Source organism: Pituophis catenifer, unplaced genomic scaffold, assembly GCF_029215685.1.
Source record: "Pituophis catenifer annectens isolate HBS135680 unplaced genomic scaffold, rPitCat1.0.hap2 SCAF_1, whole genome shotgun sequence".
Lineage (NCBI taxonomy): Eukaryota > Metazoa > Chordata > Lepidosauria > Squamata > Colubridae > Pituophis > Pituophis catenifer.
This window is the reverse complement of record NW_027256881.1, coordinates 295,854,599-295,872,392: the sequence shown is the minus strand read 5'-3', so window position 1 is coordinate 295,872,392 and position 17,794 is coordinate 295,854,599.

The following is a 17,794-nucleotide window of genomic DNA, read 5'->3' as shown; positions in this document are numbered from 1 at the left end:
AAATTCTCAGAAAATAGCTTAGTTAGAGCTGCCAGATATCTGAACACGCAAGTACAATTGGAAAAGAAGAAAAATGGGAGGAAAAGGAGGCTCGATTAACTGTTTAATATTTATATTTACATTCATTGGAAGGAAGGGGTTACAGTGCCAGCTCTTTGGTTCATGAGGGGTTAGGAGATAAAGGAATACATTGTGTAACAGATTAAGGTCTTGTCAATTTCAGGTAAAAGTTGTTAATTGGCTGTTAACACCTATTAGGAAAGCCCTATTCCTAATAGAAACTGTTCCTAATAGAAAAACTGTGTAGGAAGAGATACACAAAAAGCAGAAATATATTTGGTTATTAAGGTTATGTCTGTTGGACAGAGAACATGAGGACAAAGAGGACATATGCCAGTTGTCTGACAAATCTAATCTTCCATTCAACTAACATAGTCTTTGTCTAAATTTGCATTTGCTACACTACAAATCTTAATTCCAATCCAGAAAAAGGATGATTGTGCTAAGAATACAATTGTATATGTGTTTACTTATACAATGAAAGTAAGTAAACCCATAAATACAAAGTACAGTAAATCTTACTGATTTCATTAAAACTTGCTGACCAAACCATTTGTTGGCTTGGAGTAGGAACACTATAGCTCTTCATATGCTACTCATTTCACAATGTCCTTTGATTTTAGGCAGCCTACCGCTTCATTCGGGATTTTTTTAAGGAGCTATAGATTTAATTTTATTCTTCATGAGAGTCAGATAAAGGGAATGAAAGAAGATAATTAAGAAAGCTGGAAGAGAGAGCAACAGTTTGAAACAAGGAACCTATATATTGCTGCAAATACCACTCAAATTTTTCTCTGGGCCCCACAAATCTTGGTTTAACAATCTACAGTTGCCTCCCTATAGTTTTTCTAAGTTAATGACTTTTCTTAGGTAGAAAAAGAGAGCTCCCACATCACTCTATACAGTATTGCATTGATTCCAATTAAACTTTGGGGAATCTTTCTCTAGACTTGGGGTATTATGTGTACTTTTGTTATGCAGTTAGTTAGTATACACTTAAACTAAGATAAGCTAAAGTTTGCAGGTAATATAGCAGGTAATATAGCAGGAGGAATGGGGAGAGACCTGCTTATAAATTGTTTCCCTTTACTGGAAAAAATGCTGCCTACTATTTTATCACATTATGATAAATGATGTTGCCCAGACAGCAAAATAACTTGGTAGACATATAATAAATACCAATGATCATAATAAATCTTGGCCTTGAGGATGTCCACAGATCTTCGGAGTTGCTATTACTGCCACCTTTATATTTAATTCATGTTCCTTCTAATTGGTCAAGGCCTGTTCTGGTGATGGGTGAATGAGCAGATGACTGGTAAATTCAGCCTAGACACAAGGTAACTGACTTCTCTAATGAAGGTTAGTCTGCCCCTTCCTTAAGAAGTCATTGCTGGACCCAGTGATTTTGACAATTTCTGATCTTGTCTTCAAGATGAAAGATTGCTGAAACTGGTTGCATCTTAAGAAATCTCTGTAGGAAATGGATTATCTGGATTCCTTTCAATTGGATTTCTGGCCTGGGTATTAAAACATCATTGATCCTGCTCCTGGATATGTACCTCCTGTACATACCTTGAAGAGGTAGCGGCCATGACTTAGCAAATCCACTTGTACCTATTCCTGAATTGGGAATTCCTACTGACATTCATGCCTTGGTCACTCATATGGATTACAACAACATGCTGTATATGAGACTGTCCTTGAAGACCACTTAGAAACTACAAGTGGTCCAAAATGCAGCTGCACAAAATAATTAGGGGTTTGCCTTGGTGGCAACATTGGTGAAAAAAAAGTAACAAACAAAATATAAGCTGCATTCATTTTCCTCCCTGTCTGGTGGATGTGACTGGGGTCAAACCAGTGGTGAAATTCAAAAATTTTTACTACCGGTTCTGTGGACATGGCTTGGTGGGCGTGGTGTGGTGTGGCTTGGTAGGTGTGGCAGGGGAAGGATACTGCAAAATCTCCATTCCCTCCCCACTCCTAAGGGAAGGATATTGCAAAATCTCCATTCCCACCCCACTCTGGGGCCCGCCCAAGGTGGTATTTGCTGGTTCTCTGAACTACTCAAAATTTCTGCTACCGGTTCTCCAGAACCTGTCAGAACCTGCTGGATTTCACCCCTGGGTCAAACCCAACTCTTCTCTTTTCTTAATTCCATCCTAAATTAACCCATCCTGCCTTCAGATAAAGCCACCTGCAATACCATCCGAACAAAAAAATAGAAGATTCACTCACCCACATACAGAACAATCTGGGCAGCCCTGGGCAGTAGGGGAGAAGCCCCAACATTCCATCCTCATTCAGGGACACTCCCTGGATTACCTCATCATTCCATCTTCTTGATGGGAGATAGCTTTTCCCTGCTCTGCTACTGCTCCGGAAAGGGCTGCTTTGCTTAACAGTTTAAATAAACCCAAATACACAGACAAGGACTTGTGTAGCATTCCCAAAACTTGCCACATCAGAACCTCGAAATTTTCCATCTTGTAACCCTCAATTTCTATAAAATGTTTTCCTTTCTCATTATTCGAGGTTCCTCTTTCTTGTAAAGCTGGGGCCCAGTGATAAGTGGTTGGTTATTTCTCCTTAGTGTTATGCTACATTCTTGTAAATTTTCAGAAACACCACTATTTCATATGTTGAGAATGCTCCAGCTTCTAAATCCAGAGGACATACCTTCTTTGTTGCTTTGCCTGTGAAAGGCTACAAAACCTTGGTTTTTTTTCCTCTGAACTCTGGGTCACCAGTCCTGACTTTTTTATTATGGAAGGTTTACAGTTGCCTTTGGTGCAATAGTTTTTATTATACTCAAGTGTTTTTTTATTATTATTATTTGTCTTTAAGCCTGTATACTGGCTGAATTGCACATCTATTGGGCAAGTATATGAAAGGATGAAATAAGTGACAAACAGTAGGATTATAAATTGGGAGGTACAAAGAGCAAGATTAAAAATGCAATTGAAACTTTTGTGATAGTGGATGTTATATTGGGAACATTCTTTAAGACAGACCTTCAGTATATCCATTTAATGTTGTTTTAAAGATTCTCAATATTAGTAGCACATGTGACACATTGACATTTTTATAATAGGTGAAGGGGAATGAAATTTAAACTTTTGTGCTCTATTTTCTTAAATTTTGGAGAGGAAGATAGTAATTATCTTGCTATGTCATTAATGCTATCTGTCTAAGTTGTTTGGAGTTCAGAAGTAAAAAAAAGTCTATTTCTCACTTTCTAACTCATTTAAAATGTAGATCTCATCATCTTCAGATTTTTTTATGCAATCATTTTTTTAACTTTATTGAAACAATATAGCAATTGGTAAGACAAAGTATTTTGAGAAAATACACTGCTGCAAATGTTACTGGTGAGATGAGTGTACAATTTATAAAGTTCTCAATTGACTTTTAAAAAAATTTGGCTGACAGGATTGAGGGCAGAAGAGCTAGAGTTTTTAAACCTCTCCCAACATCTGGGTATTGCAGTGTATTTTTATTCCAAGCACAATAAAACAATCCTACTTGCTGGTGGTATATGACATAATGACCCAAATATGTTTTTAAAAAATCATTTATTGCTGTACATAAACAGCTAAGTTAGCACTAGGGATGATAAAATAACAGTGGTAATTCTTTCTTAAGCTGAGAACCATTGGTGGCCCATTAGGATTCCAGATGTGGCCATGTGTGCTTTTCCATTTGTTTTCCAAAGACTAGTGCCTGGACCTTTGGTATCTTGGTTGTGGTTGTCAGGCGTGTTGGCTTTTCAGCTTGAGGTCTTCCTGGAGAAACATATTGACCAACTAATAGCTATAATGCAGCTTATTGTCTTGGCCCTAGTTTGTTAGGAAAAGCCAGAGAGAGGGCAGACTTTTGTCAAAGGTCAAACACCAGCTTGACCACGTTTTCTGCCTAGTTAAAAAAAAAAGGCTGCTGCAAGACGAAGATGGTATTTGAGCAGAGCCAGAGTGAAAGTTGAACATTGAAAAGCCTTTAAAATGATTAATTCCAAGTTCTCTAACAGTTATTTACTTGAAATTAAGAGTGTAGGGATGACTCCCTAGTAAATTTGTTTATGGCTGCAACTAAACTGCCATAAGCATTATTCCCTATTCTATGACAGTGATTTTTTTTTGCTAAGAAATTATTGAATTTTAATTTAAATCGGAAGAAGAAAAGAAATAACTAGCATAGGAATAAAGAGCACTGCCTCATCTGCATTTCTGAAAAGAAAATCAGATTGTTCTGATCTTGTTTGTTTTTGGAAAACTGATAAAGATTGCTGATGTTTATTCCTACATAATGTTAAAAAAAACAAGCATGCAAGAACAGTTCATAAAACAAATATGATAAATGGAATTTCTGAAATTCACCATTTCTAATACTATGGGGAGTCATTCCTCATTTAAATATTCCCGGGGACGCCATTGGGCCCACCCACTCAGGATGAACACATCCACATGCAATGCAGTTTGGTGGAGCACATTTTAGTGCTGCCATTCAAAATGAATAATGATCTCAGGAAACTACTATGGCATAAGAAACCGAAACAATTATTCCATCATGTGTTCCTTTGTGAGTTGGATATTACAAAATCAGTCTTTTAACAAGTCTGCAGCATGATAATGATGAATTTCTATTTTGCAGTTTATGAATATTTTTTACCAATCAAATGATACCCTCCGGAGATGCCACCTGGGTTGTCTTCCCTGCCTCCCTTTTTGTGGAAGGGGTGTTGATGTGTTTTAATGCCACAGGGACCCTCTTTTGCATCACTAGGCTTCCTGTTCGCCTTGACTTTATTTGATTTTAATTTTTTAAAGATTACATTCAAAACCAGCAGAGAGGAGCTTTGCATGCATCTGTTCTGTGAATTGCTTACCTCAGTACTGCGTATTAGTGAACTCACTCTATACTCACCTTTAGAAACCTTCAACCCATGCAGTAAAAGAACAGCTTTCTGAACAGGAACAAGATGAATAAAACATTCTTCTGAGTGCTTGGAGCAGGTTTTCTACTACCTGGCCAAAAGTTTTCCAAAAACCTTAGTCAGTCTTTGGACTATGAAAATTAGCTGGGTAGATAATACAGTTGCTGCTGGCTGTAAATTAAGCCAGATGACTACTCTGCACAGTTCAAGTCAGTGAACAGTGGAGATAGTAATTGGAATGAAAATCTGCACCCTGGCAATTAAAGCACAAAGTATACAAAGTATGGAGAACCAGTAGCAGAAATTTTGAGTAGTTCGGAGAACTGGTAAATATAACCTCTGACTGGCCCCGCCACATCTATTCTCTGCCTCCCGAGTCCCAGCTGATTGGGAGGAAATGGGGATTTTGCAGTATACTTCCCCTGCCACGCCCACCAAGCCACACCCTCAGAACCGGTAGTAAAAATTTTTGAAACCCACCACTGGTCCAGGCGGGTGGGTGGAGCCTCCTGCCTCCGCTGCTACCGGTTTGCCCAATCCAGGGCGAACCGGTAGCAACCCACCACTGCTGGGTCCATAACAAACCTGTAGATTTTCTAAGTATACCATTCAATTTAAAAGCAGTTACTGGGATTTTTATTAAAGAAGCTCTCCTTAGATATTTTCATGTAGGTAATTTCCAGCCAATATATAATTAACTCAGGTCCAAATGCTTAAATACTTTGGTTGAGGTAATTATTGGTGCGATTTCAAATTGATAGATGGGAGTTTGATAGTGTCACTTTTTGTTTTGGCGCAGGTATTTAAGATGATGATAATGATATCCTTCTGGAGTTCCTTGTGAAAATGTACTTCAGAGGTACTATTATATAATAGCAAATTTTCTCTCCAGGGTTGGTGTCTCAAAAAGATATGGCATGAATTTTATTCAGTCACCTGAGTATCAATGAATGACATTCTTCATTATTGTTTCCTACACCTTTTTATACCTATGTGTAACTGCAGATATGAAAATATCTACAATTATGGGCTACATGAAGTAATGGAGATGTAATACTGTCAAAACTAAAATTATTGATTGGAAGATTACCAGGTACATTGATCAATAGATACATTTTTTTTTATTTTTTAGTCAGGTGGATATATAGGCAGAAGCACCTTTGATAAGATCAGATCTGGCCATGATGACATATACCTTAGGCACATTTAAATTGGATTTATGAATTGAGTTCTCTGCGGATTATCTTTGGAAATTCTAGTCTCTCTCTCTCTGTCTCTATCAAATTTGTACGCCACCCATCTCACCAAAGGCAACTCTAAGCAGCTTACAGACATTGAATAAAAATGTCTATAAGCCACTTAGAGTTGCCTTTGGTGAGAATAAAATACAGAACAAAACATTAAAACAATAAATAAAAATCTTAAATTGAAAAATTAAATTGAAAAAATAAACTAAGCAGGATGGAGAGGGAGGCAACAAAGTGCACACAGAAAGGAAGTGGGGTGTTTTCTATTGCAGTAGCCACCTCCAATACGTCACACCCACACAAGGGCCTGAATGAATTTATCCTCTATTAAGAATGTGATGGATGCTATTTGTTAGGTCTTACTGAAGCTGCCCTATTTTGGTTACCAAACTGTTCCTTGGCACAAGTATTAGTGATGATTTTGAAAACTCTATAAATAGTTTAGAATTAAGATGTATTATAGTCCTTTACCTCCTATACTAACTTTTCTATATCCTATGTTTTGATAGAGAAGACCATTTTTTTATAATGACATAAACCTTTGGAAGTTTATTTGGCATTTTCCAATATGACTTCTCACTTTATGTCAATTTTTTTTTTCTTTTTTAGGCAGAACTTTGCTTTTCAGATAAAAAACAGATGTGTAGTCTCCGTCTTAAATGCTGCATTACTTTTTATTATTTTTATTTTCAATTATATTAGCTTTCCTACATTGTGTTAAGGCACCAGAAGGACAGGATATGCAATGTTTTATAATTTTTTATTTGTGTATGTTTGTATATATTTCAAATATTTATGAAGAGGGATTTTTTTAAAAAAAAATCTTTGTAATGTTGATTACTTCTCAGCTGTGTTCTAAATCTGGTATCGATGAAGATCTAGATTTAAAAATTCAGAATTAAAAAAAAATTAGATAGTATCCTGAAATGTTCCTGTTTTTACCATCATTCTTTGTCTGCAAGAAAGATGTATGGTTTTATCCAACTGTATCTCTTAGAAGTTCCAAGTAGTCCTTGTTTTCTTAAAACTTGGATCAGCATATGGAACTGAGCAAATGAAAGATATGAATTAAATATTTTGAGGTTCAACTACCAACAGGAGTTTATGTACCAGAGTTTGATGCTCCCAAATTATCTGATGTCAGTCAACCATCTCAGTTATGAATTGTTTATGGAGATTTAAAAGCTGAATGTACTAGATCAAAGCAGAAAACTGTGCACTCCAGGATGGTTTTCATTAGTAGAGTTATTTCTTTAAAATACTATTCTACTATTTTATATGTATTATTAATAAGCTAAGCCAAAACATGTTTTCTAGCAGAAAAATATTGGCCACTTGGTTTCCAAAAAGAAAGGTAAAATCTGTAAGCCAAGTTTAATGATTCTTTAGAAAAATAGCTGGATAGTATAAAAAGTATTTGAAAGCATCCTTGCCAGCATTTTTTTCAATATAACATTCATCATAAAATCTCTAAAATCACACTGGTGTCTGATTTACACTTTGGGAATGAACAGTAATTAAATTTATAATAGGGTGTACTCCTTCAGTGTCTGGATGAATTACAGTTTGAGAAGTATATCTGCTTGCCATTTTTGTTCTCTTTTATTCAGGCCTGTATAGAATTTAGAAATTTAATTTAATTGAGCTTCGGCAAGTTTCACAGTGAAGGGAGGTACTTTGCAGCTTGTGATATTGAGCAGCAGATTTGAGGGGAAGAAGGATTTTGACCGTATTGATTGACGAGTGCTTGCTGAGCTCAGTTTGGCCATAACGATGAACAGCAAATTCTCTGGCGCGCTGCTTGGAGAATCCAAGAGCGTGGGTACTTCCCTCAGTAGGATGAAGATACGGAGCGCCTGTAGCTTTAAAAGATTGTTGACTCCGCCCTCTAGGCCCCGGCTGAGGCTCAGTTCCTTTCACTCAGTGAGGATAGATACTGTGCCTTTCTATAGCTCCGTACTTGCTGTGTCCACAATTATTTTATTTTCTTTAATTTTTTTACTCTCCTAGTTTCCTTCCCTTATATTTTCTCATTGTGGATACCTAGCTGTTAGTTTGGACTGAGACAGCTTATTTCGTAGCGCTGGTGAGGGGACTGGGGCTCCAGGTTTCCTGCTCTCCATAGCCTTCCTCAAGCCGCAGAGCTCTGCACCCACTGATTAGCATCTCTGTGAGCTCCGATTCCCAGCCTCGTTTCAAGCCGCCGAGCTCTGCCTCACAATCGGCATCTCTGCGAGCATACTTTCAGCTGCCGATCTAGATTCTGCTGTTTGTCCAGAGGCGGGAGCAATTTCGGCGGTTTAAACTATATAACAGAATCTGTACTTGATAAACATAAAACTCAACCAAAAATAGGTAAATATAACTCATTCGTTCCTTTAATTCTTCACTTTTGTGACTCTGGGTGGCTCTGTTATAGTCCTGTTCTTACTTTCAACACATATTTCCAAGATATGTGTAGAAAGCGAAACAGCAGCTCTTAGACTTGTTCTTCATCCATGCATTGTCAGTTCCACATGTTGGTAAACATTACGTAACTGTACCTATCGTCGGAGATCTTACCATCGCTTATTTTCCATGACCATATAGAGCAGAGGTCTTCAAATTTAACAGCTTTAAGACTTGTAGACTTCAACTCCCAGAATTCTCCAGCCAGCTATGCTTCCAGAATTCTGGGAGCTGAAGTTCACAAGCCTTAAAGCTGCCAAGTTTGAAGACCTCTGATATAGAGGCATATACTGTTAAGTATAATCTGTTTTACTGAGAACTTGAAGGGCAGGAGGACGAGCTGGCGATCTTCTCTTTCCTCTAGCCTCGTGATGGCAAACCTATGGCCACAGGTGGTACGCGGAGCCATATTGGTGGGCACATGAGCATTGCCCTAGCTCAGCTCCGGTGCGCACATCTGATTTTCAGGCCTTCCAGCCTCCAGAGGGCCTCCAGGGGGGTGGGGAAGCCTGTTTTTGCCCTCCCCAGGCTCCAAGAAAGCCTCTGGAGCCTGGGGAGGGTGAAAAACAGGCCTACTGGGTCCACTGTGCCATCGCATGCCAAAAGCGGGGGGAATGTGTGCATGCGCAGGGCGCATTGAATTATGGGTATGGGTACACGCGCACATGACCCCCCGTACTCCCCCTGCTTTTGGCACGCGACGGCAAAAAGGTTAGCCATCGCTGCTGTAGCCATTCAGGTGCATGCATTGAAACAGTGAGAACAGGGTAAGAGTCCTGTGGGATCATGCAAGATGTACTAGGCTTGGCATGAGAAGAGACTGTAAACATTTTTCAAAAATGTTAAAGGACAATATGATTTGAATAGAGCCTTATGTATTGAATAGAGCCTACTTGTGTTGCCTTACTCTGTTCTTCCTTTCCCTTTTATCCAATGGATGCCAGGATCAAGAAGCGTTAGGGTACTGCGCCTGACACAATGAAGCGTGACTCCATATGGGGATGTAGTTCTGAACACTAGACGGGGCCTCTAAATGCTGTTTCCCTTCCTCAGCTGCATGAGAGTTTCTGGGGATGTTTGGCTGAGAGCTTTAATCCATGACAATTGATAGTGAGAGCATCATTTTTGCCCTTTCCCCTTGATGTTTTTAAATAGCATGGATCTGGGAATCATTCCCACATTGAGAATCATGCAGAGAGGGGTTCAGATTAAGTTTCCATTTCAAAACAGTAGAATGTAGCCCTGTATATATTTAACAGTACGATTATGATTCATTTCAAGAGAATTTGAGTACGAGTTAATGTCTGATCCTTTTAATAACCTACAGCGCGCTGGAATCTTTTTCTTTCTTTCCATGAAACACTTAATTGCATTATAGGAATCTAAAACATACATGCTAATTCACCACACAGTTAGAAGGCACATTTCTAAAGGATTATGTTGAAGGAAAAAATCAGCCCTTTTTTCCTGGTGTTTTGTCTGAGTACGGATTATTTGAATTTATCAAAGAAAGGGAGAATGCACAACACTGGAAAGGAAAAGAATTGGGCTTTGGAGCAGCACTCCCCTGGACCATTTAATTCTTCAATTTATTCCATAGTTTGAATTGGGCTTATAGTTTCCTGATCATCTTAATGTATTTTAGCAGCTAATCATTCAGACTATGAATAAGGCATGGCTTTAGGGAAGTTACCGACCTGGTTCAGTAATGGTGTTAAGCCATTATTTACTTTATCAGGGTTAAAAGGGCTGTGCACATTTCAAAAAGAATTTTTAAAAAGTGCTTTGGACCTCACACAAGCACGTACTTTTCTGCTAGTCATTAAAGCAGCCCAACTTTTTTTCCAGGATTCCACTTAAGCCTGAAAGAAATAAACAAGATGCTGCTACTTTTAAGAGTCTCGTAATCTTTTATTACTGGATTTCTTAAAATAGCAGGAACTCTTTTTCAGGCTCTCATGGAAGCTGGAAAAAAGTTAGGCTATTTGGATGAATCACAGAAAAATACTGCAGTCATAAGAAAAGGAATTTTTCTAAATCATTTTGGAAGAGTACACATTCAAAACTGATTGGGTTTATACATTTATTGACACTATTTATTATCTGTGGTTGATAGAACACTGAATTATACACACACACACACACACACACACACACACACACAAATAGTGACTTAGTGTAGCATGGACTCAGCTGCACTGCCTGCCCCATTAGATGAAAGTGGATATATTGGTATTGATGCACTTGATAGTGTTTCTGTAAAGTAAGGCATAGCAAGAATACTGAACATTTTTTGATGAAGTTTTTTGATGAAGTTTTCGTTTCACACCATTTTAGTTTCACACCATTTTACACTAAATTCTCTTAAGTACTTAAAAATCTAATTCTGAATGTAAAGTTTTATTATTTAGATTATAGTCTCAGGTGCTTTAAAGAACTCCATATATCACTTTAGGGTGCCCCAAGACAATGATATGCCTAAACTGTGGGTTTCTTTTAATTTATTAGAAATATAAAAAAATGTAATAGTGACTCAGTTTCCTGGAATACTATGAAGCTGTTTTATGCAAAAGCTCAGTTTCTCAATGTTGAATACTTTTATAGCTTCAAATGTCAGTTCATCTTTGAATGCTTAACTTTAAAAAAAAAATTATTCTAGGAGCCAATGTTGTTTTTAATGTAGAATTAATGTAGAATGTGAATATTTAATCATTAGTTTTCAAACTCCAGTTATTGTATTTTAAAAAAAAAACAATTGCCCATATGTAATGCATAATATCTACATGTAATACAAAAGACAGCTCCCCCTCTGAACAACTGGAATGGCTTAGCGTTTTAAACTTAAATTATCATTTCCTTAGAACAGATATTCTACCTTAGTATGACATAAGTAAGTGTTGTGTAATTGTGTCTTGAAAGGCAAAATAAATTGGCATTTAGAAAAGCCTATAGGTATATCCATAGATGATTGTATTTCTAGATATTTTTATATGCGTACAGTGGAATTTCTGATGCTACAGTAAATTAAGGAGTTGGATGCTTTTCATATGCTATCCTATTTCAGTAACACAGAACAACCTTGAACCACACTAGAGCAATAATTACCTAACCTAAATCAGAGACAAGCTCAGCCAAACAGCTGTTTTCATTTTGTTAGGAGATCCATTTGATTTACTCTCTTGGTCAGCTTTCATTACGGTATAAGACAAAACTTCAGTTTAGTTTTTAACCCTGAATTCCCAGGCTTGTTTGTAGGCTGCTATAAAATTGCATGCTTGAACTATCAGAGCCACTCAGCGTGCTCGAGAGCTACTGTTGTGTTTTGTATGTGTTCTACTTTCTAGGACAGAGGCCAATTGTACAGGCTAAACAATTGACCCACCTGTTGTCATTAAAACCAAATTCAGTAAAGCAGCTTTAGACATTCTTTATTTATTCATATGCTGACCAGTATGCAAGATTGGCTTATCTTTAACTGTCCACTGTGCAAGGAAATTTACATGTAAAATCTCCAAAGAATGGATAAATAATAAATGGCTTTGCAATTACATTCCCTTTTGTTCTCTTTCTCTACCAATCAAAAGAAGACTTTTATCAAAAAGCTACACAGAGGTTCATAAAATGTGCCTCATAGATTTACTCCTCTTCAACAATTCAAACTTCAAACTTAAGTTCCAAGGAGAACATCAAATGTTATGAGTGGTGTGTACTTGTTACTATGGCACTATCAGGATATATCCTTAATGGCTGTAAACAACTATCCCCAGAAACATTTCATTTCATTTATTTATTGGTCACATATTTGAACCACCCATTCCCTCACAGAGGGACTCTCTATTAGCATTGCTTGCTAAAGGATAAAACTTGTTATGTGGCTAAGCCTCCTTTGCATAGAAGTGAAGTTGCAAGGTAGCATGCTGTGCTCATAGCATGCTTTACTGTACCAATTATATTAGACCTTTGAAAAGATACTTTTAAATTATATAAAAAATATTCTGTTAATACATTCTCTCCTTGAAATTATGAGTGAAAATTATGTGTAATATTTGTTTCTACTTCACTAATGACAATGGTGCTAAAGTTATTAATTAGGAACCTTAAGCAAATTCAAGGAATCTTATGATGAAAATCTATTCTTAATCTGTTAGTGCAGCAATGCATGGAGGTATGCCTTTTTTTTATTACTATATGGGCTAGATTCTACTTCATCAGATACATAGTGAAATGGTCCAGTAAATGAGAGCTGAATTTGGCCTGAGAATTTAACCTAAATAAGATAGCTGTTGTTAATTTACATTTTTTTATCTAGGTGATTCTTGCAATGTTTGGATGCTAACAAAAGTTTCTTCATGGTATTACTATGGGATACATTCAGAATAATGTTATAGAATTTCCCTTTCTTTCTTCCCTTTCTTTTCCCACTCCATGCCACCCAACCTGTTCCAGATGGTTCCTCCAACTTTCTGAAGTAGATTGTCTGTCTGTCTGTCTACCTAATCTTCTTGGCAAAGCTGTTGACAGATGTTGTTCAGAAACATATATTTAGTAGCATATATACAGAATGGATATCAGATATAGTTCCTTATGCATGCCTTTTACTAACTAAACGTTATGCTGGAACAATGGGGAAACTTAGATTTACAGAAATTATTTTCTTTATTGATCTATAGAATCATATCCTATAATTGTTCAAGAAATTCAAGATATTTTACGTAAAATCTCCCTTCATTTCACCTCCAAAATATCCCTATGGAATAGGTTGAGCTGAGAAAAACTTAGTAATCAAAAATCATCCAATGAACATTCATGGTTGAGGGTAGACTTGAATCTGGGCCACATTCATTCTAATACTCTAATCATTTTGTTTCTATAAAATTTACATGCTGTACTTTATACCTGTTTAGGCAAGATTTTTTTTCTCCCTCCTACAACTTTTGTATTAATTAAATAATATGATCTATTTTGTTATTTTAATGTTTTTAACAAAGAACTACAGAGAATTATCAAATGTTAAGTACACATTGCAAAACCGGTAGTGTGCACTGAAATATTTAACTTTACTGTATTTTAAACCAATTCTTTGTTGATGTTAAAATTCTCTCTCAAGTGAAGATGTGTGAAGGATACTGCAAAAACTTCATTCCCACCCCACTCTGGGGCCAGCCAGAGGTGGTATTTGCCGGTTCTCCGAACTACTCAAAATTTCCGCTACTGGTTCTCCGAACTACTGAAAATTACCGCTAACGGTTCTCCAGAACCTGTCAAAACCTACTGGATTTCACCCCTGCCCTACCTGTTATCTCAACCAAATCCTTTTCTCTGTTGCAGTTGAAGACCTGCCACTTCAAAGAGTGCTCCTATAAGAGAATGTTCTTTATGCCTGTCCTGTGCATATAATACAATAATAATAACCAACATAAAAATGTGATTTTAAAAAATAAATTTGGTTTTATAAATGAATATCCTTCAATTGAAAATTTAATTATTTGCCTTCAATTTGTACTTCTGGGGGTTTAGTACCAGACCATGTTAAATAATCATATTACATCGTACCGCCCCCACTTAACTAACAGAGTTACACTAAGTCAATCTGTTTTATATCCTCAATCAACAGATGATTGTATTTTGTAATAATTTATCGAGAATAAAATCTGTTTTTGAAACTAATCACCTCATGTTAGGTCTGCCCTTTTTCAAATCCAGCATCTGATATTCATTTTGTCTGTAAGACAAACATACTGATGAAAATGCAAATACCACAGGATGTGGACTGTGGAAAGAAGCCGTTGTCAGCCGTTCTATTACTCTCTTTAAAACTTGTATTGGCTTAAGAAATTCTGTGTTTTTCCCAATCAAAGGTCATATTTTCATATCAAAGTAGAAAAAATTAATGTTATAGCATGGCTAAATATTCATGAAATTAGAACCATCTAATTCTAATGAGTTTTTAATCATTGAATCATTTAGTTCAACTCAATTCAAGAAGGCAAAAATTAAAATATGCCTTGACTGCCTTAGTGACTTTAGGTATAGATATACTTTTTTAAAAAAAAGAAAAATAGAAGAAAGTAAGGATTACTTGTATGTCACAAACTGCTATCATGATGGATCACTGACTGAACTGAAAAATTCTTTATGCATTCTCTTCTGGATTCCATAGCAGCATAATGTGTATACATTCCACATGCATTTCTGATTTCCCTCCAGTATTTTCTTTCAGAGCATGTCCTGTGAACTATCAGACTGACCTTTGAATACTCCTGAATTGAGAAAACATTTTACACATGTGAATTTCCAAAAGGAGAAATGCTGACACTGCATATGGGGAAAAAAATACTGTGTAGCAATCTATGAGCCAGTTGAGTTTTCCTCATTGGAATCCAATGCCATGCTTTTCCTTGCAGATGGGTCACCTGTGTTGTAAATGCATCTCTTAAAAGATCAAGATGCCTAAAATGCCTTCCCCTTCAGCATTATCACTGCTACTGAAACTATTCCTGCAATGCTGCTAACAGAACTGCCATTAACATGATTACCCCAGACTTATTAGTAGTCATTCTGACAGCTACTTGGAAAAGTTTTATCAAACAAGATGATTTAATAATTATTTTTCCACAGGCTGACTGTTGTTGTTACATTTGTGAATGGAACAGCTGTGTAAGATAGTCATTACATTAAAAGAAATGGCCACTCTGAAAGAATTTGGTTCCAGGACAGAAAAATGTGGCACATGAACCATTGGTTGACTTGACAAAAATATTTTTGCCTCCACTTCACTTAAAACTTGGACTGATGAAACATTTTGTGATGAACAAGGAAGGTGCAGGTTTTCATTATTTGACACAGATGTTTCTGAGGATAACTGAGGCCAAAATTAAGAAAGACTGTTTTGTTGTTCCACAGATAAGATACGTCATAAATGACAAGCAGTTCAAAGATCTGTTAGTGGGTCCAGAAAAAATCACCTGGGAAACATTCAAGGATGTAGTTGAATATTTTCTTGGCAACTACAGAGCACCAGACTGCATTCAGCTGGTTGACAAACTTCTTAGCATAAAAGATCATAAATTGCAACATGTCACTGAAGAATCATTTTCTGCATTCATATTTGGATTTCTTTCCTGAAAATCTAGGTGCAATCAGTGACAAGCATGGCAAATGTTTTCACCAAGACATTGCTACAATGGAAAAAGCATATCAGGGCAATTGAAATCCTGATCAATACTGGCTGATTATTGTTGGACACCACATCATGATGCATTCATACAAGCGAAAACCAGAGCTAAACGCTTTTGGCGCTGTTGAACTCATGCAGCATGTCAGAAACATTATGCAATTAAATACATTATAGTCGTTAAAAGTTAATTTCATATTTCTCAAGATTTTTACATGCTGCAGTCGCTCTAAAATTATATTTGTATTTAGTTTGAAGAGGTCTATCATAATCACCAAACGTTTTTCAAGAAGCAACATTTTTTTGGGGGAAAAAACTTGTTGTCCACTCTTAGAAGAAGTCCCACTTAACTACCCAGAATTGAGACTGGACTCTTTCTCTTTGAGTGAAGCGGTCATTAAGTGAGATGCCCTCATGACCACTTTGTTCAAGGACTGCAATCCCAGTCCTCGTTAAGCAATTTCACAAGTTGTTAAGTGAACAACTTAAGAGGCCTTTTCAGTGCCTGCGGAGCTGGAGGGGGGGGGAGGAATTTTGAGCTGCATAACTGTAGCAGGCACGGATCTTAAAATCCTTTTCTCCTTGCCTCTATAGGACTCCCCCTGGAGGTGGGGAGGGAGGGATTTGGGGATCCGTACATGCTTGGATTTCAGCTGCCGAGGATCAAACAGGTCCAAAACTTGGGGTTCTTTTCTTCTTGCCTCTGCAGAGAATTCCACAAGGGCCCCAAGCTCCATGCATACCTATATGGAATCAGTTCATTCCTGAACATATTTGGGTAGGGAGAGAAGGACTGCAAAATCCGGCTGCCGAAACCCAGGCAGGCACGGAGCTTAAAGTCCTCTCCTTAACCCTGGGGAGCAATTTCTGCAGAGGCAGGGAGAAGGGATTTTGAGCTCCATTCCTGCTGAATTGTGACCGCTGAGGTTCAGGCATGCATGGAGCTTTGAGCCCTTCTTTTCCCACCTCTGTAGAGACCCCCGCGGAGGCAGGGAGAGAAGGATTTTAAGTTCCATGCCTGCTTGGATTTTGGCGGCAGTGAACTCTTTCAGCCAGCCCTCAGAGATGAGAATGAGTCCTCTTGGCAGGCAGCAGCAGCACTTGCAACCTTCCCTACTAGCTTCTCCATTGATTTCTCTCCAGGAGAGAAGAGTGGAAATGAGGATTACATTTGGCCCTTGGCAACACATTGTAAGTGCTGCAGGGGTGCGTGTGTGACATTTTGTGAGAGTCAGAAGTGCTTTGCAGGTTGTAAAGCCCCCTTTCTGAGGCCATCTTAATTTCAAACAGTGGTTAAATGACTGGTTATTAAGCGAGGACTATCTATAGCTTAGAGGCAGGGAGGAAAGACATAGTTTATCTTAGCTGAGAGGAGGAAAGATATAGTCAAAAGGAAAGCCCCTTTCATGCAAATTGGCATGATGGGCAAGGAAATGCTTTTGACTAATCAGTACAAACAATACTAATTTAGGAGAATCAGTGATTGAACTTAGGATAAGACAGCTTTCTATATTCAGCATAGAAAAGTTTGTGAAGAAAGTTGTGAAGTAACTAGTGAGGTCTTCTAAGAAATAATTCTTTTAATCTTCCAGTTACAGCCTCCAGGCTATGCATGGCCTTATCCAGCTTTAAATGTTTAGAAACCGGAAATTCTTTGGGGAGCAATGAATTCCTGTGAAACATAAAATGATCTCTCAACTTGAATATTTAGGGAAGGAAATTCTTAAGTGTTAATTTAAGCAATTATCTAGGCAGCAGCATGATATTCAATAGTAATATGACTATGTAGCAATATTTATTTTTGAAAATCTTAAAAGAGTCTAGAAAGCTCAACTGATTCATGCCACTAGTATCTTCAGTGAATTTATGGAAGTGAACAATTTCCCGCCTCAAAGCTTTGTTAACAATAGGGACAAAGCAGGCCATCTG